Source organism: Orcinus orca, chromosome 10 (genome assembly GCF_937001465.1).
Source record: "Orcinus orca chromosome 10, mOrcOrc1.1, whole genome shotgun sequence".
NCBI classification, from domain to species: domain Eukaryota; kingdom Metazoa; phylum Chordata; class Mammalia; order Artiodactyla; family Delphinidae; genus Orcinus; species Orcinus orca.
The window spans coordinates 86,368,471-86,392,745 of record NC_064568.1 but is presented as its reverse complement, the minus strand read 5'-3'; the positions used below and the strand labels follow the sequence as shown (position 1 = coordinate 86,392,745).

Sequence of the window (24,275 nt, the reverse complement as noted above, 5' to 3'; positions counted from 1 at the left end):
AGGGAATGCAAGATTCCACCCAGTGGGGTGGTGGTGGAAGTGTCATACAGTAACACTTAATTTCCAGAGGAGCAGCAGAAGTGATTCCAGGCTTGTGTTGAGACCCCAGCATTAGCACTGCTGGCCCTGCAGGTGAGATGTTTGTGCCCAGTGACAACAGCGTAGCATCTTCCTTGGACTAGGTCTGTCACATTCCTGGCTGTGTAGTTTCCAGCCTTGTTTTCCCAGTTCCCCAGAAACTAATGTTGTTTAAATAAATTCCTTATATTGCAGAAGTTAGCCAGAGTTTTTTTTTTTTTTTGGATACCCTGTGTTCAAACACAATGACAAAGATCCACCAGAGACACAAATTTACATTTTGCTATGGTTACAACCAGAAAAACTATTATCACTGGAGAAAGACTGGAAGGAACTCAGTCTTGGGTTCACACACTGAACAGTACTTAGGTTCATACATTGAAGTTTGGGTGATTTTTTCCCCTCTTTACCAATATATTGTGTATTTTTCTCTATATATGTTATTAGAATACACAAAATTTGGGGGGAAATGATGTGGTAATCTAGGGGAGGTGAGGGGTATCAGATGACAAAAGAAACAATTTAGTAATGAGTTGGCTGTCCTTTATTCAAGGGAAAATAATCCACGGATTGGGAGAGAACAGGATGTCATAAGCAGTGGACCACTCTCCCTGAGGGATTGTGGGCAAGAGTAAGTTTTGCAGAACATTAGAAGTGGCAACGTGGAAACAGGGCATGACTGGCTAGGAGGTCGGGGATTTCCTTACGAGGCAAGCAGGTCCTACTTTCTAGGGTAAGATGAGCTAGCTAAGCTGAGCTGGAGGATTGCGATTGGTGTATCTGAGGGTTCCTTGACAGGCGTTTCCCATAAATGCAGCTTGAGGCAGGAGATAGATGGGCCCCAGGCTGAGCAGCTGGAGTTTGTCACCTGTGGACAGATACTCCAAGACAAAGATAATAGCTGGAGCAGAGAGGAGCTGAGTCCTGCCCAGATAAGAGATAAAGAGACCACATATACCTCATTCTGGAGGTCAAGAAGACCTTCCTGACTACACCTGTGCAGAAAGGCTCCTCGGGGGGCCAAAAGGGAGGGGTCGCCACCCCATAACAGGTGATGTCAACCTTTCCACAGCCCTCTCAGCTGGAATCCATCTTGGCTAAGAGATGCAGACACACACAGGGGAGGACCCTGAGTTATACCAAATATGAACTCAGAGCCAGGCAAAGCAAGGTGACTGGCCAGAGGAAACCCAGAAGAAATGCCCCATATAAGTGACTTAAACTACCGCGAAGGCACAGCTGTCTCTCTGAGCCCGCCCATGTGTCTATTCACGTGTACTTTTTTTTCCCCTCCTAATAAACACTTTACTTGTTTCACTGCTTTCCATCTCTTAGTTGAAATTCATTTCTACAAAGTAGACAAGCCAGAGCCTTGTCACTAGCCCTCGTGGTCTCATGGTCTGGTTAGGATTCAGTGCTCTCACTGCCACAGCCTGGCTTCAGTCTCTGGTCGGGGAACTGAGGTGCTGCTTCAGGCCGCTGCTGGCCAAGGCCACCTGAGATCAGGCTGACTGTGGTTTAGATTTGGGATGTGGACTGGGCCACCGGGGCAGCTTCCACTTTGAAGGTCCTGATATGTGAATTAGCTTTGTCAGAGGCAACCAGAAAGAACAAGGAGCCTATTAAAACAGTCAAACCCAGCATCCTATAGAAGGAGGGCTTGGAAACTGCTGGACCTTGCTTTGACTCTTCCTCAAGAAACAACTCAAATCACAAGAAGGCCTCCCACTGAACCGCACTGACGGCTCTGTCGTTGCCCACCTGGAACAAGGTTGCTGCCCAGCCTGCAAGCATCACTGGCCGGTGCCCGGCGGAGTTCAAAAGAGGCCTCCAGGGGTTCTGTGTTATTGAGCCGAGTTAGGTTAAGAGACTGGAAAGGAACCAGAGTGCAGGTGACTGAAGGTAAGTTCAGGAGGCCGGTATAACGTTTCTCTGTGTCAGGATAACAGAGGCCATCAGAACACGAGCTTCCAATAAGGTAAAGGGGAGAATGTGAACGTTCAGTAAGCGTCCCATAAGCTTCATGCCTAACAACCCAGAGAGAGACCGCCTGCTGGTGCAAACAGTTTGCCACTAAGAACTTCCTTGCCCTGCAGCAAGGAAAGTGTGGTTTGGGATGGGAAGTGGATAGAAGAAAAGATTGGCCATCTCCTGTCTGCAGTGATTGACCACGCCCTACCTAAAAGGCAGGAGAAGAGCAACTGGCCCTCCCGTGATGCCAGCTGCCAAGACGCTGCCCACAGTAGCAAAGGTGCTGTCAGGCGGGGGCAGTTGGTCAGGAACCCCACGAATAAAGACTGGGCCCCTGCCATACCATAGGGTACCTTAAGCCGAATTAATAAAAGGTGCATCTGTGGGCAGACACTGCTCCAAAGGCGCACAGCCTGGTAAAAGGGCCGGATTTCCAAACCCTTGACCCTACGGCAGATGCCCTTGTGCAATGTACCTTCACAAACATATTGTACCTGGAAAGCTCTGGAAAGCAATTATCTTAGTGCAAACTTACAGTGCTCAGCAACAAAAGCATTTCCTATTCTCAACATCATCTGTAAGGTTCCTTTATTCAGTACATTAATATAAGCAAACAATGGATCTGCATTTCCTCAACATTAAAAGGCGTATGGACTTCATGTTATCAAAAATCTTTTTAGCTCTAAGTTTACAGGGGCTTTTTTTTTTTTTTTGCGGTACGCGGACCTCTCACTGTTGTGGCCTCTCCCGTTGCGGAGCACAGGCTCCGGATGCGCAGGCTCAGCGGCCATGGCTCACGGGCCCAGCTGCTCCGCGGCATGTGGGATCTTCCCGGATCGGGGCACGAACCTGTGTCCCCTGCATCGGCAGGCGGACCCTCAACCACTGCGCCACCAGGGAAGCCCGGGGCTTTTTTTGTTTTAAGATTTTTTTTTGATGTGGACCATGATCCGAGTGTTTATCGAAGTTTTCACAACATTGCCTCTGCTTTATGTTTTGTCTCTTTGGCCGCGAGGCATGTGGGATCCCAGCTCCCCGACCAGGGGTCGAACCCACACCCCCGGCATTGGAAGGCAAAGTCCCAACCACAGGACCGCCAGGGAAGTCCCTAGGTTTTGGGTTTTTTTATACATATAGAGCAGGGGTCCTCAAACCCCAGGCCGTGGACTGGTGGCGGTCTGCAGCCTGTTAGGAACAGGGCTGCACAGCAGGTGGTGAGCGGCGGTGAGCGAGGGAAGCTTCATCTGCCGGTTCCCGTCACTCCCCATCACTCGCATTACCTCCTGAACCATCCACCATCCCCCGCCCATCCATGGAAAAACCGTCTTCCACAAAACCAGTCCCTGGTGCTGAAAAGGTTGGGGATCGCTGATATAGAGTACCTCATGAGTTAAACCATGTTTTGACATATATTTTCCCTTCTGATCCTGATAATAACTCTCTCTGAGGTAGGAGTTCTTATTCCCATTTTACACAAAAGGAAACTGAGTTTTAGAGTCAGTCTTGAGACTCTGGACCTCAGACTTGCCCTGTAGCTGCCCCAGTCCTCCTCTATGGTTCTCGGAAGTAAGAACATTCTGCTCCGGGTTACTTAAGAAGACCTCCCCTCTTTCCTTATTATTGAATCTCTGAATTGCCTGATTCTCTTGATAGAATCATGCCCTCTCCTGCTGCTTGCCTCTGCCTACCTTCCCGTTGTTTCATGTTCTCATTAAAGGGAAAGAAAAATATTAAAGAATTCACATAGAAAGCCTCACTAGCTTCCTAAAAATTTCAGTCAAAGATAGAGCTGAATCTGAGCAGTAAAATAGGGCTTTTAAAATAAGGTTTAACAAGTTCAAAACGTTATAAATAGTACAGATGCATAGATCCTTACATAAACTCTGCATGGATCAACTTTATACATGTGAAGTTCTGAAAGAAATGCCCCTTCCAAGGTGAAAGTAATTTTTTTCTCCCTTCTGATATTTTTTTCTCTTCCTTTTTTCCTTCCTCTCTTATCTGTATTTTCTTTTTTTTATACAATGAATACATCTTACCTTTGTATTAATAAAATACAATTATATTTTCATTTTTAAAGAAGGCTTAGGTATTTTGCCATGGTTGTTCTAACATAGCATTTAAAAAATAAAAAAAAAAATTACCAAGCCGTATGTAAAACGGTTATTTCTGATTCTTTATATTTCTGGCCTAATCTTGTTCTTGAACATCACCCCATCTCTGAGCTTCCTGTCATCCGTGACCATCCTGGAAGCCTCACCCCAACTTTTCTTTCTCTTTGGATAATGGTGATGACATCACTGACTCAGAGATGACATAAGGCTCAGGGATGGTGTTAGAGAGCGAATGAGTCCTAGAAATGGGCTGAGCTCAGAGAAGAGCAAAGCACAGAAATGTATTCAACAAATAAAGATGGCGCACATCTTGTCCTGGACAAGAAAGGGATGAGGGTCAAGGATGCAGGAAAAGCGAGGCTCAAAGACTGCTGGTGTCTATTCAGTGAGTGTCCTCCCCTTATTTCTTAGTAATAAGATTCAGATAATTATTTGGGGCACCAGGGTACTTAGCTAAAAGACTACATTTCCCAACACCCCCTGCAGCATAGTGGGGTCATATGGTTAAGTTCGGGAAGACCCCACATGCCACGGAGCGACTAAGCCTATGCGCCACAGCTACTGAGCCTGTGTTCTAGAGCCCGTAAGCCACAATTACTGAGCCGGCGCACCTAGAGCCCGTGCTCCGCAACAAGAGAAGTCACCGCAATGAGAAAGCTGCGCACCACAACGAAGAGTAGCCCCGCTCACCGCAGCTAGAGAAAGCCCGCGCGCAGCAAGGAAGACCCAGTGCAGCCAAAAATAAATAAATAAATTTATTAAAAAAAAAGAAGGAGGGCTTCCCTGGTGGCGCAGTGGTTGAGAGTCCGCCTGCCGATGAAGGAGACAAGGGTTCGTGCCCCGGTCCGGGAGGATCCCACGTGCCGTGGAGCAGCTGGGCCCGTGAGCCATGGCCGCTGAGCCTGCGTGTCCGGAGCCTGTGCTCCGCAACGGGAGAGGCCACAGTAGTAAGAGGCCCACGTACCACAAAAAAAAAGAAAGAAAAAGTCACTGTAGTAGCTGTGACCAATAAACTCAGGTCAACCAAGTAGGAAGCATCCCGTGGACCCAGGCAGGCCTCCTGGGACTACGGTGACTGCGTACATCTTACACAGACGGTTCAGATGACGACTGGAGACAGTATTACAAATCCCTGAAATATGCCGGAACAGACACCTTGAGAAAGGAGAGCAAACTCATCACACAACTCTTCATGTCCCCCTCTTCCCAGTCTTCTTTCCAGCATCGACCAGCCTCCCCTACCCTGCCTATAGCCAGCTCAAAAGCCAGTTCTAAGAAGCCTTCCTCAGCTTCCCAAACATAACCTCCAAGCCTCAGTCATTGCTCCGTCCCCTCGGGACACATCAAGGCTACATTATCACCACAAATATAACATTGTATGAGAAGTACATTAACATTTGTAAAAATTCCATTTATTTCATAATGTCCCTGGTACTTTACATGCACTCATTTTAATCCTCTATAACCCCTCCAATTGCATATTATTATCCCATTTTATAGATTATGAAACTGAGGCTCAGAAAATCTAAAATGTCCAAGAACTGGAACCCAATCCAGGTATGTCTGACACCAGAGAACATATTCTTTCCACTATTCTGTACTGCCTTATGTGTCTCTCTCCATTAAAAGAAAAAAAAAAAAAGCTAATTGGGTTTTCTTCTAATTTATAAAAGCAATAATATCCAATATTAGGGTATAATTAAATATTATTGTATAACCCATGGATGTATAACATCCATGTATTATTACTATGAAGTCTATGGTCCAGTACTACATGCAAGATACAGATTTTAAAAAGAAAACAGTATTACACGTGCATGGGGAAAGTCTGGATTTCTGTGTCTAGCAAAATGGCAACACAGCAAAATATTGAAATTACTGGGGAAAATATAACAAACACCTTTTAAATATATAACTGCATTCACAAGAATATAAGCGAAATCCCCCAAGGCTGAGAACAAACAGAAAGCTGGAAAGCTGATGCTGAGGCAGCGGCTGCATGAGATATCTGCTGGTCTCTAGACCTAGAGACGCGAGTTTCATGGCTACAACACAGAAGTTAGAGCCTTGGGTGCATTCGAGATGAGGTGTTGGAACTAAGGTGCCTCATAAAACCAGGAACCTTTAAGAGATGCATCCTTGTGGGTGAAAGGATGAACTAGGAAAAAAAAAAAATTCTGGCCACTGTGCTCTATGGAAAGAAATAATTCTCCTTTGAGAATTGACAACCACAGGTTTGCACCATTTTTCATTACAAGTTTAGTCCAATTAATCCCAAGGGGAGAAATTACCTTTAAGTGGTCCTGGGTTGGTAATTCCCACACATACCTGGCAGAGGCAATGATAAATCCTTTCTGGAAGAACTCTCCTCAACCCCTGAAGAGAACCCAGGCAAACATGAACTTAGAATTCCAAATTACAAAATACACAGGCACCATGAAGAAAGGTAACAGAAAAGAAAGACAAGGGCTTCCCTGGTGGCACAGTGGTTGAGACTCTGCCTGCCAATGCAGGGGACACGGGTTCTTGCCCCGGTTTGGAAGGATCCCACATGCCGCGGAGCAACTAGGCCCGTGAGCCATGGCCGCTGAGCCTGCGTGTCGGGAGCCTGTGCTCCGCAACAAGAGAGGCCGCGACAGTGAGTGGCCCCCACTCGCTGCAACTAGAGAAAGCCCATGCACAGAAACGAAGACCCAACACAGCCATAAATAAATAAATAAAATTTAAAAACAAAAGAAAAGAAAGACAAGAAAATCAGGTCCCTGAGCTTTTCAAATAATGAAATCATGGCATACAAATATAAAATAAGATGCTTAAAATATTTAAAGAAAGAAAAGAAAAAGTAAGGTATAAGATTTGCACACACACAAAGACCCTGGCAGATTTGAAAAATAACCAAGCACAGGTGTAAAAATAACAAGATAACATTTTTTGCTCATCAAAAGCTCAACAGATGTGTTAAAGAGCAGATGAGACACTGCTGAAGAATTCATGAGCTTAGAAGGTCCTATCTGAGCCGAGTCTTAAAAGAGATGAGAGAATGAAACACGTGGCTGTCTGAAAGAAGAGTTCCAGGCAGAGGGGACACGAAATGCAAAGGCTTGGAGGAGGGAATGTGCCCTGTATTCCAGGAAGAGCAAGAAGGTCAGCATGGCTAGAAAATGGGGAGGCACCAGAAGGCAATGTTACGGAGGCAATGGAGGCCACGCTGGTTTGTAGGTCAATATGAGGGATCTTTGGCTTTGCCTCTGAGATGGGAAGTGTTGCAGGATTAGCTCCCTCAGCTGCTGGCTTCTGTGTTGACAAGCGTGTAGAAGGCAGAGAGCTAAGTTAGAAGCCCGTGAAGTTATCTGGGTGGGGGCATGGCGTCTTGCCCCGAGCTGGTAACAGTGAAGGTCTTGAGGAGTCAGATTCCTGATTTATTTTGCAGGGAGAGCCTGAGGATTTGCTCTTGGATGGGATGTAGGATATGAGACAAAGACAAGTGATCAGGATGACTGAGCAACCGGAAGAATGGCGTTGCCATGACCTGAAAAGGGCACCAACCCAAGACATCCAAGTGGAGTGTTGAACAGGGCACCAGATAAACAAGTCTGTAGTTCAGAGGAGAGAGGTGCTGGAGGTATAAACGGGGAGCCGTAGAATTGGTATTGAAAGCCACAGAACCGCTTAAACACCAAGGGAGGAAGTATAAAGGAAAGAGAAGAGGGGGAAGAACTGCCTGAGTGGTGGACTTGGGTAGGAGAAGGGAGATGTGTGTATGTGAAAGGACTGGCCCATCTTCAAATGGTTCCATAAACAACAGCTCTCATCTAGTCAGATGGACCCACAGGGAGGTCTTCTGATCTTGACAGTGCCACATTTTACTGTCAGCAGGGGTGCAAATCACAAGGTAGCAACTCCCTGGCTGCTTCCGCCAGGGCAAACCAAATATAGCTCCGGGCTGATTAAAAGGCTCAACTGACAAAAGCTATAATTAAGTGGATTCTGATTGCTGCTAATTTGAACACTACCAGATTAATTGATGTAAAATCCTGTTCTGTATATCCTTGGTTAATAATTTACCACTGGGGGAAAAAATTAGAAATTTATTTTCAATATATTTTATCAACACTGGAGGTGAGTAGGAGAGTCAGGCTTCTTGAACTTGACATTGAGACACGACAAAATATGAAATTTTACTTCAGAAATTTTTTATAAGTCAATTTTTGTAAGCAGGGCTGCAGCCTTTCAGAGCTTGGCTTTAATCTTAGCTAGGAAGATTCCAAACATGAGGGCCTCTTCGGTTTTTGCCCTGAAAGGGAATGCTGACAATCTATAATTGTGTTTGTCTATCCTCAACCTATCCCTGAAGAACTGCTATCCCTTGTGCCTGTGCAGGCAAAGGCCTTACCTTCCTGCTGCCAATTCTCTTTAGTATTTCATTTCAAAGCAAGAAACAGAAGCAACATGATAGCAGCCAGCGTGGGCACACGGGACAACGAAGAAGCACATAATTATGCCTCTCTCCCCTTTTAGGGAGTCTTGGTCGGGTTCTCCCCTTCCCGTCCATCAATCCCCTCCCTTCAGGTTTCTGTAAACCCAAGCTTCCAGGAACAGATGTTGGCTGTTATTACTTGATTAAGCCTTAAGCTCGTATTCTTTATGAGAATGCTATTATTGTCACACAGAGATTCCTGATGACCAAAGGCTATTTTCGGTACTTTTGACAGATGGCAGTATAGGAGATATTTTGGGGTAGGTGCTTGTCTTATGGTTCTCTAATCATAGCTACTTAACACACCTACTTTATCCTCAAAGCTTGAGACAAGCAGGATGCTATAGTAATAGACCAAGTCCCTAGGTGTTCCTTAAAGAGGGATGGTTCCACCCTTGCTGTTCGAAGCGGTTGAGTTCTCTAAACAGGCAGATCCTGGAGACAAGGGTCACCATTATTCCAAGGACTGTCCAGAGACCCAGGCTGCACAGCAAATATATTCACATTAATCTTCCTGGGGGGAAATGAGCTTCATTAATAGGACTTTGGCAAGCTGAGAATAAAAAGGAAACTTTCTAGTTCAAGATGGCAGACTGGACATATCAATACATCTGTTTCCCCTCTTTCCTATGTTCCCATTGAAAAATGAAGGGGAGGGACTTCCCTGGTGGTGCAGTGGATAAGACTCCGTGCTCCCCATTCAGGGGGGCTGGGTTCGATGCCTGGTCAGGGAACTAGATCCCACGTGCATGCCGCAACTAAGAGTTTGCATGCCACAATTAAAGAGCCCGTGTGCCTCAACTAAGACGTGGTGCAACCGAATAAATAAATATTAAAAATAAATAAATAAATAAAATAAATAAAGGAGAAAGGTAGGCGGGGCATATGAACAGATGGAAGAAAATACAACACAACGGCAGAAAAATAAGAATGAGAACTACTAAAAATAATAGACCAGAAATTCCAAAAAACTCCCTGGAAGATAGAAAGCAGATGGCATGGAACTGATGGAGAGAGAGGAAACCCACTCCCTAGAAACTGAGAACGCACAGGACCTTCAGGGGTCACTGGAGAAGCTCTAAGCCCTGAGCCCAGGAATGTAGAAACAGGATGGGCCAGCGTACAGCACTTTGGGTGATGCACTAAAAGACAGATCTCAAGCTTATTCCAGAAAACTTCTCTCTCAAGAGATAGAGATTTGTCCTCATAGGGCTTCAGTGGCAGCAGCGGGCCTCTGAAAAAAAAGGAGAGCCAAGAGAATCTGAAGACTGTCCTGGAAAGAAACATACTCCATTCCAAAGCATTGCACCTCTAGAGCACAGCTCTCCTCCCTGTGGCTACCTGGGGAGTCCCTACCCACCCACACCAGAGGGAAACCTGCCCGGACCCTGCCTACCCACATACTCAGACACCACAGTTACCCTCCCACTCAGACAGTGAATGGACAGCTCCGGAGGAAAGCAGCCACGCCCGCATCAGTAGAGTCTTCAGAAATCAACAAGACTAGGCAATCAGAAATTGCCCTACATTCGAGAAACAGAGAAACAATGCATTGAAGAGAAGGACCATGACAAACAAATAGGAGGTCAGTTAAAAGGACAAAGAAAAACTTTAAACATGGTAAGTAATATCCTCAGGAAGACTTGAGATGGTACATCCTCCATAAAATAAAAGTAGTTGCTACAAAAGAGGAGAAAAAAAATCAGAGCAGAAAAGGTTCTTGGAAGTTCAGATAGGATTGCTAGAATAAAAACTGAATGAACAGGTGAAATAACAGCTGATGATACTAGCAGGTAATATATATTGAGTGCTTCCTATGTGCCAGGCCCAGGTTGTTTTTAGCACTTAAAATGTACAAACATACTTAATCATCACATATTTTCTGAATTTTCCCACTTTTAACTTCTTTTGCTTTCCATGCAAAAAGTTTTCTAAGTAACCTTATGTGTTCCTATTTTCCAGCCTGTAAGTTCTCTCCTTTAAATTGTTTTACTTTTAATATGCTGTGTTTGACTCATACAAAAGTTCTGAAGCATCATTGTCCTCTAGGGTCTTAAAAGCCTGAACAGGTCCACAATGCCTTATCCATCTCTATGCTCCCTCGGATGCTCATCAAAGTGCTTTCTTATTGAATATAATCCGGGGACTTCCCTGGTGGTCCAGGGGTGAAGAATCCGCCTTCCAATGCAGAGGACGTGGGTTTGATCCCCGGTCGGGGAACTAAGATCCCACATGCCGCTGGGCGACTAAGCCCTCACGCCACAACTACTGAGACTGTGTGCTGCAAACTAAAGAGCCCACGCATTCTGGAGCCCAAACCGCGTGACGAGAGAGAAGCCCGCGCGCCACAACAGAGAGCCTGTATGCTGCAACTAAGACCCGATGCAGCCAAATAAATAAATAGAAATAGCTTAAAAAATAAAAATAAATTAAAAAAAATATAATCCTTGCTTTTACCATCTGTGTTAGTTTCCTAGGGCTGCTATAACAAAGCACAGCAAACTGGGTGGCTTAAAACATTAGAGATTTATTCTCTCACAGTTCTAGAGGATAGATGTCTGAAGTCAAGGTGTCAGCAGGGCTATGCTCCCCCTGAAACTCCGGGCAGAATCCTTCTTTGCCTCGGTTATCGGCATTCCTTGGCTTGCAGCCGCATCACTCCAATCTCTGCCTCTGTTGTCACATGACATTCTCCCTGGCTGCCTGTGTGTCCAAATTTCCCTCTTCTTATGAGGGCACACTGGTCATATTGGATTAAAGGCCTCAGCTTAACTCAATTACACCTGCAAAGACCCTATTTCCAAATAATGTCCCATTCACTGGTACCAGGAGCTAGGACTTCACCATATCTTTTGGGGAGGACACATGCAACCCATGACACCATCCTTTATATTTTTCACCAGAAGGGCTTTCTGAAATTTTCCCACCTTGTCCCATTATTGACTCCATGGTACCTAAAACAGAGAGCATTCTCTAAGTTTAAGGATAAAAGAAAAAAAATAAAAGCCAACCATTTTACAGTGAGAAGAAAGAATAACTCAGGTCTTCAGACACTGGGGATTTTCTTTCATCTCTGCCCAAAGGAAACCAGCCAAGTCAGAACCAAGGTAGAATTAGTGACAGAGGACTTCAGAATATTTGAAACCTCCAGTCCAGAACAAGGTACGTTGTAGCCAGAAGTTATAGACGCTGAATGGTGATGGTTTATTGTGGCTGCTGCTGGTTTTTGAAATAAAAAGCCAGAATGAGCTATGAAAGATGAACTTCGTGATGAAACTCTGCTGTTCCTCAGGCGCTGCATTATTTCTGCGATAGCATTTCTGATCAAGGGGAAAAGTATGATTTTTAAAATGATACAGTGCAAAACCCCAGAAGAACTGCCTTTTATTGGTCGTTGTCTGTGCCCCAAGCTCTGGCACACTGGCCGGATGGAGGCTGAGTGAATGAAATAACTCGTTCTTTAACTAGAATATCAAAAATGTACACTAAAAACATGACAATCAAATCATACTAGATAGCTAGTGGCAACATGCTATAAAGCATGTTCACTGGCTCTGAAAAGCAGGAGTTCACCAACCAGGTTTTGTTAGCCAGTAAGCCAGCCAGCACACTTCAGCAAAGCTACCCTCTTAGAGAAACACGGTCTCATTTTCATTTAACGTTCTATCACAAAAGTATCCTTCATCGCTATTGATACTTTTTCTTCATTACTCTTTCTTGTTATCTTGCAACATCCCATTGAGGTGCTTATTATAACTGACCTCACCATTTCCTAATTGCTAGACCATTAGGTTGTTTGTGATATTTGGCTTTTTTATCAATAACGCTTCAGTGAAACGCCTCTACAGGCTCAGAAAAAAAGCAAGTTGCAGCTTGCCTGTCTGAGGTAAATGAAAACAGCTCAAAGGGGGCCTAATTTCAAAGATCCCAACGGATCTTCTGGACAGCATTTTCCTGCAGGCTACTCAGAACAGACTGTGTTTATAATTTGTCCTGTTTGTGGTTTACGGGCTAACAAAACTTGGTTGGGAAACACCTGCTTTTCAGAGCCAGTGAACTCAAACAAGATGAGCTGTATTTTGCTATTTCAGCTTAGCCCCTGGGGGCTGCCGGAGGTGTTCTCTTGTCTTTTATTATTCTTCATTCCTTGCTTTGTCAGCCACTACTGTGACAAAAACTGTCTTTGCTGAGGCAGCCTTTAACCGCAGGGGTGACTGCAGGCCATGGGTTACCATCTGAGCATCCTGCACTCAACGAGTCAAAGCAACGTTAGAAAGGAAGTGGTGATTTCCTGGAAGTAACCGGATGAAACAGGTAAGAGAACAACTCAAAGGTCGGGTGGATAGCGTTCAGTGAAAGGTCGTATGTGAGGAGGAAGAAAAGGTAAGAGACATTTATATTTATTTTTTTTATGTACTGATTCCTAGGGTATACATTTTACCATCTTTTCTAAACTGCTGCAAATGAACACACTGCCTCACGGTCTGTGTATTATAAATAACACCAGAGTTTTATATTCCTGGAGATACTGTTCCTAAACCAAGAGGAAAATTTTCAGAAGGTGAAACCTTAAGTGTCCATCACGGGGCTTTAAACAGTCTCCCTAATTATGGGAGTAGCTTAGCTTTCAATCGGCTCAGCACTTTTCCTTCTCCTTAAATTTAATTCTTACTAATGGGGTCAACTAAATAAATAATATGCTTTGTCCTGTGCTCTAAATAAATGCTTTGTCCTGTGCTCTAATAACTAAATCATCACCTTCAGAAAACATGCGCAGGGAAAGGCCAGAGAGAGTGCAGACACCGTCTGCCAGAGACTTTGGGGGAAAACCCAGTTTGTGCTCTGTGATGTCCAAGTTCAGATGCCAGACATCCTGTGTGTCAATGACAGTGAATCTGCTTTGCATCAAATTCTGAAGACAGCTGGTGATTACCAAAATTATGAATCAGGCAAACTGTTCATCAATTCTGAGACTGTTCAGTCTGTCAATTCCATTTATCAGCAGGCCTATGATTAGCTGGTCAAAGAGTTCTTTAAACAACAAAGATTTACTGTATAGCACAGGGAACTATATTCAATATCGTATTAAACTATAACGGAAAAGGACTGAAAAATAAAAGATCTGAACCACTTTGCTGTACACCTTAAACTAACACAATATTGTAAATCAACTATACTTCAATTAAAAAAAAAGTTTACCTTTAGAATTTAACTTTCTGGCATTAAGGAAATAATTATTCACTTATTCCCTATGAAAGAAAAGGACAAAATGAAAGAAGGTAGAATACTGTCAGTTAATAATCTATCCTATTAGTAACAAGAACATTTTAAAAATGGTTTATAATATTCATCATCAACATAATAGCCATTTATAATAGTCCTTTTATTCACAAGGCAATTTTACATACTTCATATTATCTGAAGCTCCCATTAAGAATCTGAGAGAGGTAAGATAGATGTGTGTCATCCCCAACAGGTACACAGAATATTCTGGTTGAATCGGTTGAAATTCTGCGGCTCACTAATCAGAAGTTAGTTTCCGGTTTCTCCAAAACAAGCCTCTAAGTTTCAGTGGGTAAGGAATATAAAGGATAAAACTGAGTCAGGATTGCTTTCTCCTGGTCTTTCGCACTTGCAGCACTTTCCCTTGCCAAGACAACTGATAAACTCTTCATGAGTCACACTCCTTCACCCCTGACCTGCCTGAGCCTGGAGAGCAGTCTTGAAAAGAAAGCAGCTGAGAAAGTACCTGTAGAAGAGGTGTGGACCCACCGCTCCTGCATCTACAAGGGGCTCTCAAGCCCCCAGATCCTCACCAACAAAAACAAGGAGGTAAGGCAGAGGAAACTCAGACAATACATGTAGTTAGGCGCCTCGCCAAGAAGGTAAAAACTTGGCAATTTTTCAGTAGTGAAATCTATGCTCTGAATTTCTCCACTGAAAGCTGATAAAGTAAAATAAGTTCTAGAAAGCCTGTGCTAATCAACACAGAGGATTACCCAGGAATTTACTGGCATCAGAGATAATGCCTTACAATTACAGTATAAGATGACTTCCCACTAGGAGATCAAGCAGCATTATGGGAAACATGATCCAGCATTGGTTTTTAAACACAGGAAGGGCATTCATGTGGAATGGGGAGCGAACAGATTCTGTGAAGCTCCAAAGGGCGGACCAGGGAACAAATAGGAGAAAATACAAGCAAATAAAAAAAAAAAAAGTGTCAAATCCCTCCTTTAATAATGTTCTAAGAATCAGATTATGTCGGACTTCCCTTGCGGTCCAGTGGTTAAGACTCCGCGCTTCCAATGCAGGGGGGCACGGGTTCGATCCCTGGTCGGGGAACTAAGATCCTACATGTTGCGTGGTGCAGCCAAAAAATAAATAAAAGAAAATAAAAGAATCAGATGATTAAGGAGATGGTGGAAAGAGTAACACGAGATGTTTCCTTATCATTAAACTCATCAAATTAATGAAAGAAACATCAGCGCTAGGATTAATACGAGCAGGCTGGTGAAGATCAGCAAAGTTCTTTGAAGCAACAGTATCTCTGTATAAAACAGATGAATATACAGATAGAAAGAGCACTAATGAGAGAGACCCCATTCCTAGGCATGGCCAGAAGCATTACAAATATGCAAAAAGACTTACAATGTGACAGAGAATATCTTTAAATACAATAATAAAACTGTACTGGGAGAGATAATGGGAGATACGAATAATTGGGGAGGGAAACCTTGTATAACCTGGAAAGACAATAGGTATTAAAGATAACAATATATTTGGTTAACAAAGAAACAAAATGAATTAAAACTCAACAGAATGCTTTAAAGTACTTAACAAAATCCATCTGCAAAAAATAAACAGGCAAAAATATGCAAGGATATTTGGGGAATGAGAAGAAAAGACAACGGTAGATTCTCATACTCATTATAAAGCAAAAATCACCTAAAATATATAAACTAAAATTGTAACAGGGAAGAACCAAATCTGACTACATGTTGGATCTGTTTCTTTTACTTTAACTTGCTTTCCACTGCTTTTGTTCACTAAAAGGATACTGTCTGTACATAATGGCCTGCCTGGGGAACCCTGACCCTCTGCTTGAATGTTAAACCAAAGTGCCTTTGTTCAGGGAAATATCTGGACCCTGTTCACCTGTGGATGGCTACAAGAAAGAGGAAACTAACACATCCCCTCCAGGAACCTGGCCATTCCAGGAGATATTTGCAAAACTTATGGCCTTTTTCTTTACCTCATCTCCTCCCCATCTCTGTGCTATAAAAGTAACTGGCATCCAAATCCCGGTAAGATGGCTATTTTGAGACGTCAGTCGGCCATCTCTCGGTCTGCCGGCTTTCCGAATAAAGTCGTATTCCTTGCTTTAGCACCTTGTCTCCGATTTATTGGCCTGTCTTGCCGTGAACGAGCAGAGTGAGCTTGGACTCGGTAACAAATTGACTTTTTATTAGGACTTACTCTGTAACAAACTAGGAGTAACGAAACAAAGGGATGGGAATTACTTTTTTAAGAAATGCCTTATGATAACTATATATTCCTAACTAGAAGGAAAAGCTACTTGAATGTTCAAAAGACAAACAAAAACCAAATGGGAATAGTTATAAAAAAGAAAGAGAAGGAGGGAAGATACAATACTAGTTTCAAACGCAGGGACAAGAATAATTTGGGTCAGTTAAGGAATTAGATATTATCAAAGACTAATGCAGCAGGAAAGTAGCTGAACATCTACTGACATTATAAAATATTATGAGGAGCATCACAAAGACCACTGCAGCCTAGAAGGACTAATGCATCCTAGAATAGGGGCTAGAAGAAACCAGAGGCATGTCATGATGAGACTGAAAGCAAAACGAGGAAGGATTGCCAAGATGTGCCTCTTTACGGGGACTTTCTTTTAACAACCCTTACAGAACTAATTTATAACTTCCATTTCCAGGCTAAATGAAGCATATGTATATATAACAACAAAAAAAACACCTTTTTTTATTAACACATAGCTAAGCTCCTATGCAGAAGCAATGCAAAATCTGTCTAGGACAGTCCTCAACACAGAGCACATAGAACTCCACCAGAAAAACAATCCCCACTGAAGATGAACCACCCTAAAAACAAAAGTAATACAAGCTAGCGAGCAAACCAGTACAAAGGAGAGGTGGCAGACATAACAAATTGGAGCAAGAAAAAGAAGTAAAAGTACACCTAAGAGACACTACAAAATAAGTATGTTTGAAGTGGTGAAACACATTAGGTGAAGAGAGGAGACAAAAATCATAATAAAGTAACAGTACAGTAAGATATTTATTTATTTGTTTGTTTATTTATTTATGGCTGTGTTGGGTCTTCCTTGCTGCACGTGGGCTTTTCTCTAGCTGCAGAGAGCAGGGGCTACTCTTTGTTGCGGTGTGCCTGCTTCTCATTGCGGTGGCTGCTCTTGGTGCAGAGCACGGGCTCTAGGCGTGCAGGCTTCAGTAGTTGTGGCTTGCAAGCTCTGGAGCGCAGGCTCAGCAGTTGTGGCTCACGGGCTTAGCTGCTCTGCGGCATGTGGTATCTTCCCGGACCAGGGCTCGAACCCGTGTCCCCTGCATTGGCAGGCGATCCCTAACCACTGCGCCACCAGGGAAGCCCTAGTAAGATTTTTTTTACGGGCATAGTTTAAAAGATCCAAATCAGAAGTTGTGTAGTTAGAAATAAAGCCACTGGATTTTAAAATTCAATGAACTTGAAAAAAAATTCAATGAACTGAAATGAAAGCTATATTGTATGCGGAAGTAACCCAAAATGCAATTCAAAGAAATAAAATATTGAAAATACAAAGGCAAGAGTAAGAGTCCTGAAGTAAAAACTGGTCCAATATACATCTTCTGACGACTCCAAAAGGAAAGAATAAAAAGAACTGGGAAGAGACAAAATGTAAAGAGATAATGGCCAAGAAGTTTCCAGAATCAATGAAAGACAAAAATCTTTATATCCAGGAAGTACAAGAAGTACTGAGCAGGTTAAAATAATTCTATTCCTATTCTCACTGAAATGAAACTGCAGAATTCCAGACAAAGATTACATTTTATAAAGAACCAGAGACAAGAGACAGATTATCTTAACAGGGGCAAGAATTAGACTGACAACATGATTTATCAGCAAAAAGTAGATGCCAGAAGAGAATAGAAATAGCATCTTCAAAAGTCCTGAAGGACAAAAACTGCCAACCTAGAACTTTATACTCACTAAACTGTCATTCAAGAGTGACAATAAAATAAGGGTTTTTGTTTTTTTTTTACATAAACACAGAGTCCTCACTAAAAGAGCTATGAAAGGAAAACTGCACAGATGGACAGAAGAGGCATCAGTAAGGTAGAAATTGACTAACAGTGTTGGAAATAATAATAAAAATGTTATCCAAAAAAAAAAAAAAAAGCTAAACAATAGTGAAGTGAAAGACGAGGGGCAGATTAAAGTATACTAAGATCTTATGTAGTTCTGGAGAAGAATGGAAACATTAACTTCAGGGTTTTTTTTTTAAAGAAAATATGCATTTTTAAAATAAAACATCCCTGCTCTATAGAAGCTCATAGGATACAGTAATGGGATAAGGGACATTGTGGAGGCACAGGCACAAGCTAGGCTATCATCAAAGCAAGAGGAACTGAGGACTCGAGGGAAGACTTCAGAAACGTTACATGTAAGGTCTATCCTGAGGGATGAGTGGTTGCTTCTCGAAGAAAGAAAGGCATTCTAGGCTGTAGGGACTGACTACAGAGAGAAAGCGTGGGATCGTGCAAGGGATGGCATATTTTGAGTGGTTCCATATGGCTGGAATGTAGAATATGTGCGGGAAATGCTGAGATAAGAGGATGAAAATGTAAACCAAGAAGAAATAGTAAATACTGTCCAGGTCACACTAAGAGGTCGGCATTTCATTTAGTAGGCAGTGGGGAGACATTGAAGATTAAAAAAATTTTTTTTGTTATTGTGATAAAATATATATAACATAAAATCTGCCACTTTAACCATGTTTAAGTGTATAATTCAGTGGCATTCAGTACATTCATTCTTGCACAACCATCACCACCACTGTTTATCTCCGGAAATTTTCATTATTCCAAACTGAAACTCTGTACCCATTGAACCATAACATTACCTGCTCTGGCAGTTCCTGGTAATCACTATTCTACTTTCTATCTTTATGAGTTTGACTATTCTACATGCTTCATATAAGTGGAGTCATACAATACTGTCCTTTTCTATTTGGCTTATGTCACTTAGCATAACATCTTCAAGATTCATTCATGTTGTAGCATGTGTTACAATGTCCTTCCTTTTCCAGACTGAATAATATTCCATGGTATGTAAGGACCACATTTTGTTTATCCATTCATCCACTGATGGACATGACATTGAAGACTCTGAAGCAGAGGTGTGACATGTTCATATATCTGCTTTAGAGAGTAACCCTAGGAGGGGACTGAAGGATGGAACTTGTGAACCAAGAGAGGTTCTTGTTTCAAGAAAGTGAGAATGGTCAACTGGGTGGAAGAGGTCTAGTAAAATGAGGTCAGAAAAAGTTTCTCCTGATTTGGGGAGGAGCAGTTGCTGCATAGGAGTAGTTAGGAAAGCCTGATATAAACGAGGGAAGACTAGTTAGCTGCTAGTAGCATCCTCCTAAACACATGTGTGTCTGGAAAGAAGCTTTTCCCACACAACAATAAAGTGTTGAGCATTTGGCACCTAGAATTTGAATGTCTTGAAGCTTTAAGACAAGGAGGCTGAAGATACTAAATTAATAAAATATTTCAACCTCCTGATAAGTACACATATACTGAGAGAGATGGTAAAGCCAATAATTTTATTGAAGATAAGTCATCTTAAGAGATTCTTTTGAAAAAATTTTGAAGACAGGCAACTATGTTATATTGACCAGAAGACATCCTACACTTCATTTTAATGAGGATAGAAAAAAAATGGTAAGATATGCTGATAATCACAATGTTAGAATAACAGGATTGTTATCCGAGAGAGGAGCAAGCCCTACTTCCCCACCACCACATGAAAAAACATTCTACACACTGTAACATTTAAAATTTGCAGGTGGCGGGACTTCCCTGGTGGCGCAGTGGTTAAGAATCTGCCTGCCAATGCAGGGCACACAGGTTCGAGCCCTGGTCCAGGAAGATCCCACATGCCATGGAGCAACTAAGCCGGTGCGCCACAACTACTGAGCCTGCGCTCTAGAGCCCACGAGGCACAACTACTGAAGCCTGTGTGCCTAGAGCCCGTGCTCCACAACAAGAGAAGCCACCGCAATGAGAAGCCCACGCACCACAACAAAGAGTAGCCCCCGCTCACCGCAACTGGAGAAAGCCTGCACACAGCAATGAAGACCCAATGCAGCCAAAAATAAATAAATAAATTTATTTTTTAAAAAAAGTAGTAAAATGTGTAGGTGGCAACACTGGAGTTAATTTGCCCTCGATACTTAATAATTCTGGTGCTTTACATTATAGCATGCAATAAAACCAACTTTGAAAATTCATTTTGAGGTCGGAGTTATCCTGTTACTCTAGCTACATTGCTTAAACAGATGTTTACTAGAATCCCTTGCTTATTTGAACTTAAGGAAAAGAATGCACAGCAGGTTGGACATAGTAACGCTTTCCAACAGGTAACATATTCTACCAAGGTTATTTGGAAGGGATTCGAGTTAAAACTCCAATACCATATCTTTATCTACCTGTGCGTCATTTAAGAAGACTTACTTTGAAATTCAAACACCTCTGGTTAAAAGACTCTGTCAAATGATGCAAAAATAGATGTTATTTTGGTCCAACCATATTTACTGCTTAATAGAAATAAATAAGAAAGTTTCTCACTATGGAATTCACATAAATAGTATCTAAAAATACAGATTTTAAAAAACAAATAAAACAATAACCCAGCAATTATTCCAGGCCTACTAAAGCAAAGCTCCTTCCTTAGGGTATCAAATATAAGTACCTGGAATTGACGTGCCTCTAAGATTGTAATTATTATATTTATTATTGTTGGTGCAAAGATGCTGCAAGGAAAAATTTATGCATTTTATGATGATTTGACATTACAAACAAGAACAAGTTTTGGTCACATCAAAATAATTGTATTTTTAGTGAGAAATTATTTTGAAGACATAGAAAATATTTCCTGAGAAGAAAACTTATGTCAAGAATAACAATGGGACTTCTCTGGTGGTGCAGTTGTTAAGAATCCGCCTGCCAATTCAGAGGACACAGGTTCCATCCCTGGTCCGGGAAGATCCCACATGCTGTGGAGCAACTAAGCCCGTGCACCACAACTACTGAGCCTGCGCTCTAGAGCCCACGAGACACAACTACTGAGCCTGCGTGCCACAACTACTGAAGTGCACGAGCCTAGAGCCCATGCTCCTCAATAAGAGAATCCACTGCAATGAGAAGCCTGCCCACGGGAACGAAGAGTAGCCCCTGCAGCAATGAAGACCAAATGCAGCCAATAAATAAATAAATTTATTTAAAAAAAAGAATAACAATAACAACTAACTTTTATTGAAGTTAGTTGCATACCAGGCAATGAGCAAAGAGCTCTTATACATATTGTTTCATTTAGTTCTTATAGGAATTTCATTAAGTTGGTCCTATTATTATCCCTATTTTACAGATGAAAAAACTGAGGCTAAGAGGAATTAAGGAATTTGCCAAATGTGACACAGCCATTAAGTGGCAGAGCCATGACCAAACCCAGGCCATCTGACCTGGCAATCTATTAATACATCACGGCCCCAGAAACAGTCATGCCTGGTCCTACAGATTTATTTAAAGAGAATGCTGCTTATCTGTCTGGCTAGAAAAAAAAATAAGTCAAGAAAATTTAACAGCAAATCCATTCTTGTACATTAATAAATTACTGAAGCTCTCTTTTGACTATTTTTAATACATAAAGAGTTTGGCTGAATTATTTTTGTTATTCTGAAAGGAAATTAATTCCCTACTTGGCATTTTATATGGCAAAGGTGTGATGAATCTTTCTATCACCTGTGGCTCTAAGAAGTCTTGATATATAATTATATTTTTCTTTTTCAAATTACAGAGGAATTCAGCTTTCTGTATGACGCCTAAGTCTATAGCTGAACTGATACTTCCAGATTTCCTCATCTGTACGAAAAATTATGTAAAATGATAAGCACAAAATAAAATTTTACATTTGGCCTAATCTCGGGAGTCTCAATGATTGTGGTCTTCTTATAATAAACAATTTGAAACATATGGACATTGAACATGCATTTCAGGAATAAAGAAATAAACAGTAACAAAAATTCTTGTTCTTTTTGGGGGGGTGTCTAAAATTTACTTTTTCTATTATTATCATCAAAAATATCATTCAATTTTTCTATTTAAGCACTGGAAAATCCACTAACATTTAACCCACAAACAAAAATGTTTAGATGAGAAATCTAACAATAAAAATGGATAGGAGTGGGTATATCATATTCTTTTCTCTCTCCATATACTCAAGAGAATGAATGATCGAAAGAATGATGACTTTCATAATCTTAGGTTTATGCTCTTGATTAATAATATCGTGATTCATATCCATTCTGTGGAGGAAGTTCAAAGGGAAAGAGAAAAAAAGCCACTCAAAGGTTTCAAGCTTCAGATTATGGTAAGATACAGAGACAAAATAAATTTAGCAAATAAATAATAGCAAAGATCACATACATATTACCAAACGAAGTTTAAAGAAAACCGATTCTACAGGTCTAAGAAATTCAATTCATGAGGTTGGGAACAGATGCAAATTTCCTCGACTCCACCCTACTGAGCAACAATCAATCGGCGCAGCAATCAAGAAAAGCCCTTTCCTCGATGTTCAGAAGAACCTTAAGAAAGCCACCTCCTAACTCAGGGCCTCTTGATTTTATTTTTCTTTGGCATAACCTGCCTACTTGCTGCCCTCCCTTCCCATCAATCGCCAGACGGGTTGGGAAGTGGGATACTGCATCGAGGCGCTGCTGGCCGCACTAAAGCTAGCCCTAGTCGGTGCAGCGGGCTAGGAGCATCACCTGCCGTCCCACCTGCTCCTCTTCTTCTTCGTCTCCCGGCCCCCCACACACACAGACACACACTTTTACACACTGGCACGCGCATCTGTTGTCAGGGAGGAGGTACCGCCCCATCCAAGCCAAACCCTCGCTTTCTCTTCCCCAGGATATAGCGCCCGAGGACAGACTCTTGCCCAAACCGGAGACAGGATGAGGCTACTGCTGCGCTCTTACCTCCAGTAGTGACAGAGATCCTGGCCACCGCTCCTCTGCGCCAGACCAGCCAGGCCCGCCGGGGTCAGCCCCGGTCTAGTCAGGATGCAACCAGGAGGGCACCCCCGCCCGCCCCCCGCATCAGCTTCTGCTAGAGCTGGGAAAGCGCGCGCCCGTGATTCAGCGCCTTTCCGCTGCGCCGTTACCACGGCGACGCGCGCGCACGCGCACACGCGCCCCCAGGGAATGGGCGGGCAGCAGTCCTTCTTGCCTACTCCCGACTCCCAGCTCGGGCTCTAAAGATGGGTACCCAGGTGACGGACTCCCACCCCGCAGGCGACCAAGCAGAAGGCTTTCGGGCAGCAGGGCGGCCTGCATGCCCCACCCCCTTTCCTTCACCAACACTTTGACGGACACCGTGGTCCTAAACGGCCTGGGAGATGAGTGCCTCTTCCAAATGCCGCGGGCCAGGGTGGCTCTAGGGAGGCGCGAGCACACTACTTGGGTCAAAAACCCTTTGCAGATGTCTCCCCCGAAGCAAATTCACCCCACACGCACAAGTCCCATTCCTCCAGCGGTAGCCTCTTTAGGCCCTACTATGTTTTGAGCACGTGTTGCTTTCTGAATGAGGATGGAAACAGGTGTTAGGAGGGGCCCAGATCAACCCCACGCTTTATAGGTTAACCAGGTGCCCAAAGTATTTAGATTACATTTGCATCTATGGGAAGGTGATCATCTGAACAATAGAAAACTCATGTGGAAGACTCTTCCTTGTATTTATACTGTTTTCTTGTAAGAAAGATTCATGCATCTAGGTATGGTAACATAGGGCACAAAAGGAAGCCAGGGCATTCCTTGCACATCCCCATGACTACAGTACAGTGCTTAGACCTGATGAATAAGCCCCTACTAAGCTACTCCCTGGCTATGGCTGGGCCTTGGATGAGTTACTTGCTAAACCTGTTTTGTCAGTTATAGAGATGGTAATAGCATTCCTTTAGGATGATAGTGGGGATTAAAAGAAAATGCACGTTTAACGAATAAAAACTGGGCTTCCCTGGTGGCGCAGTGGTTGAGAGTCCACCTGCCGATGCAGGGCATACAGGTTCGTGCCCCGGTCCGGGAAGATCCCACATGCCGCGGAGCAACTAAGTCCGTGAGCCATGGCCGCTGAGCCTGCGCGTCCGGAGCCTGTGCTCCGCAACGGGAGAGGCCACAACAGTGAGAGGCCCGGGTACCGCAAAAAAATAAATAAATAAAAAAAATAAAAACTGCTTGGGACTGAAAGAGTCAAAATCAGTTTGTACCAAAAAGAAAATGGCAACCCTGCCAATTATCGGGCGGGGAGGACAGGCAC

The 24,275-nt window shown here is 42.9% G+C and overlaps 1 protein-coding gene and 1 long non-coding RNA gene across 2 annotated transcripts in view; one reads left to right on the top strand and one right to left on the bottom strand.

The window, feature by feature from the left end:
• The window catches only part of KIAA0319 (KIAA0319 ortholog), a 75,435-nt gene extending 52,348 nt beyond the window's left edge, over positions 1-23,087 (bottom strand). The window contains exon 1 of the mRNA XM_033434807.2: positions 22,940-23,087. The gene's annotated coding sequence lies outside the window, so the exon portion shown is untranslated. The remainder of the gene's footprint in view (positions 1-22,939) is intronic.
• LOC125965682 (uncharacterized) overlaps positions 1-24,189 on the top strand; it is a 667,016-nt gene extending 642,827 nt beyond the window's left edge. Inside the window, exon 2 of the long non-coding RNA XR_007479909.1 lies at positions 24,024-24,189. This is a non-coding gene — a long non-coding RNA (uncharacterized LOC125965682). The remainder of the gene's footprint in view (positions 1-24,023) is intronic.
• The last annotated feature ends 86 nt before the right edge of the window (positions 24,190-24,275 follow it).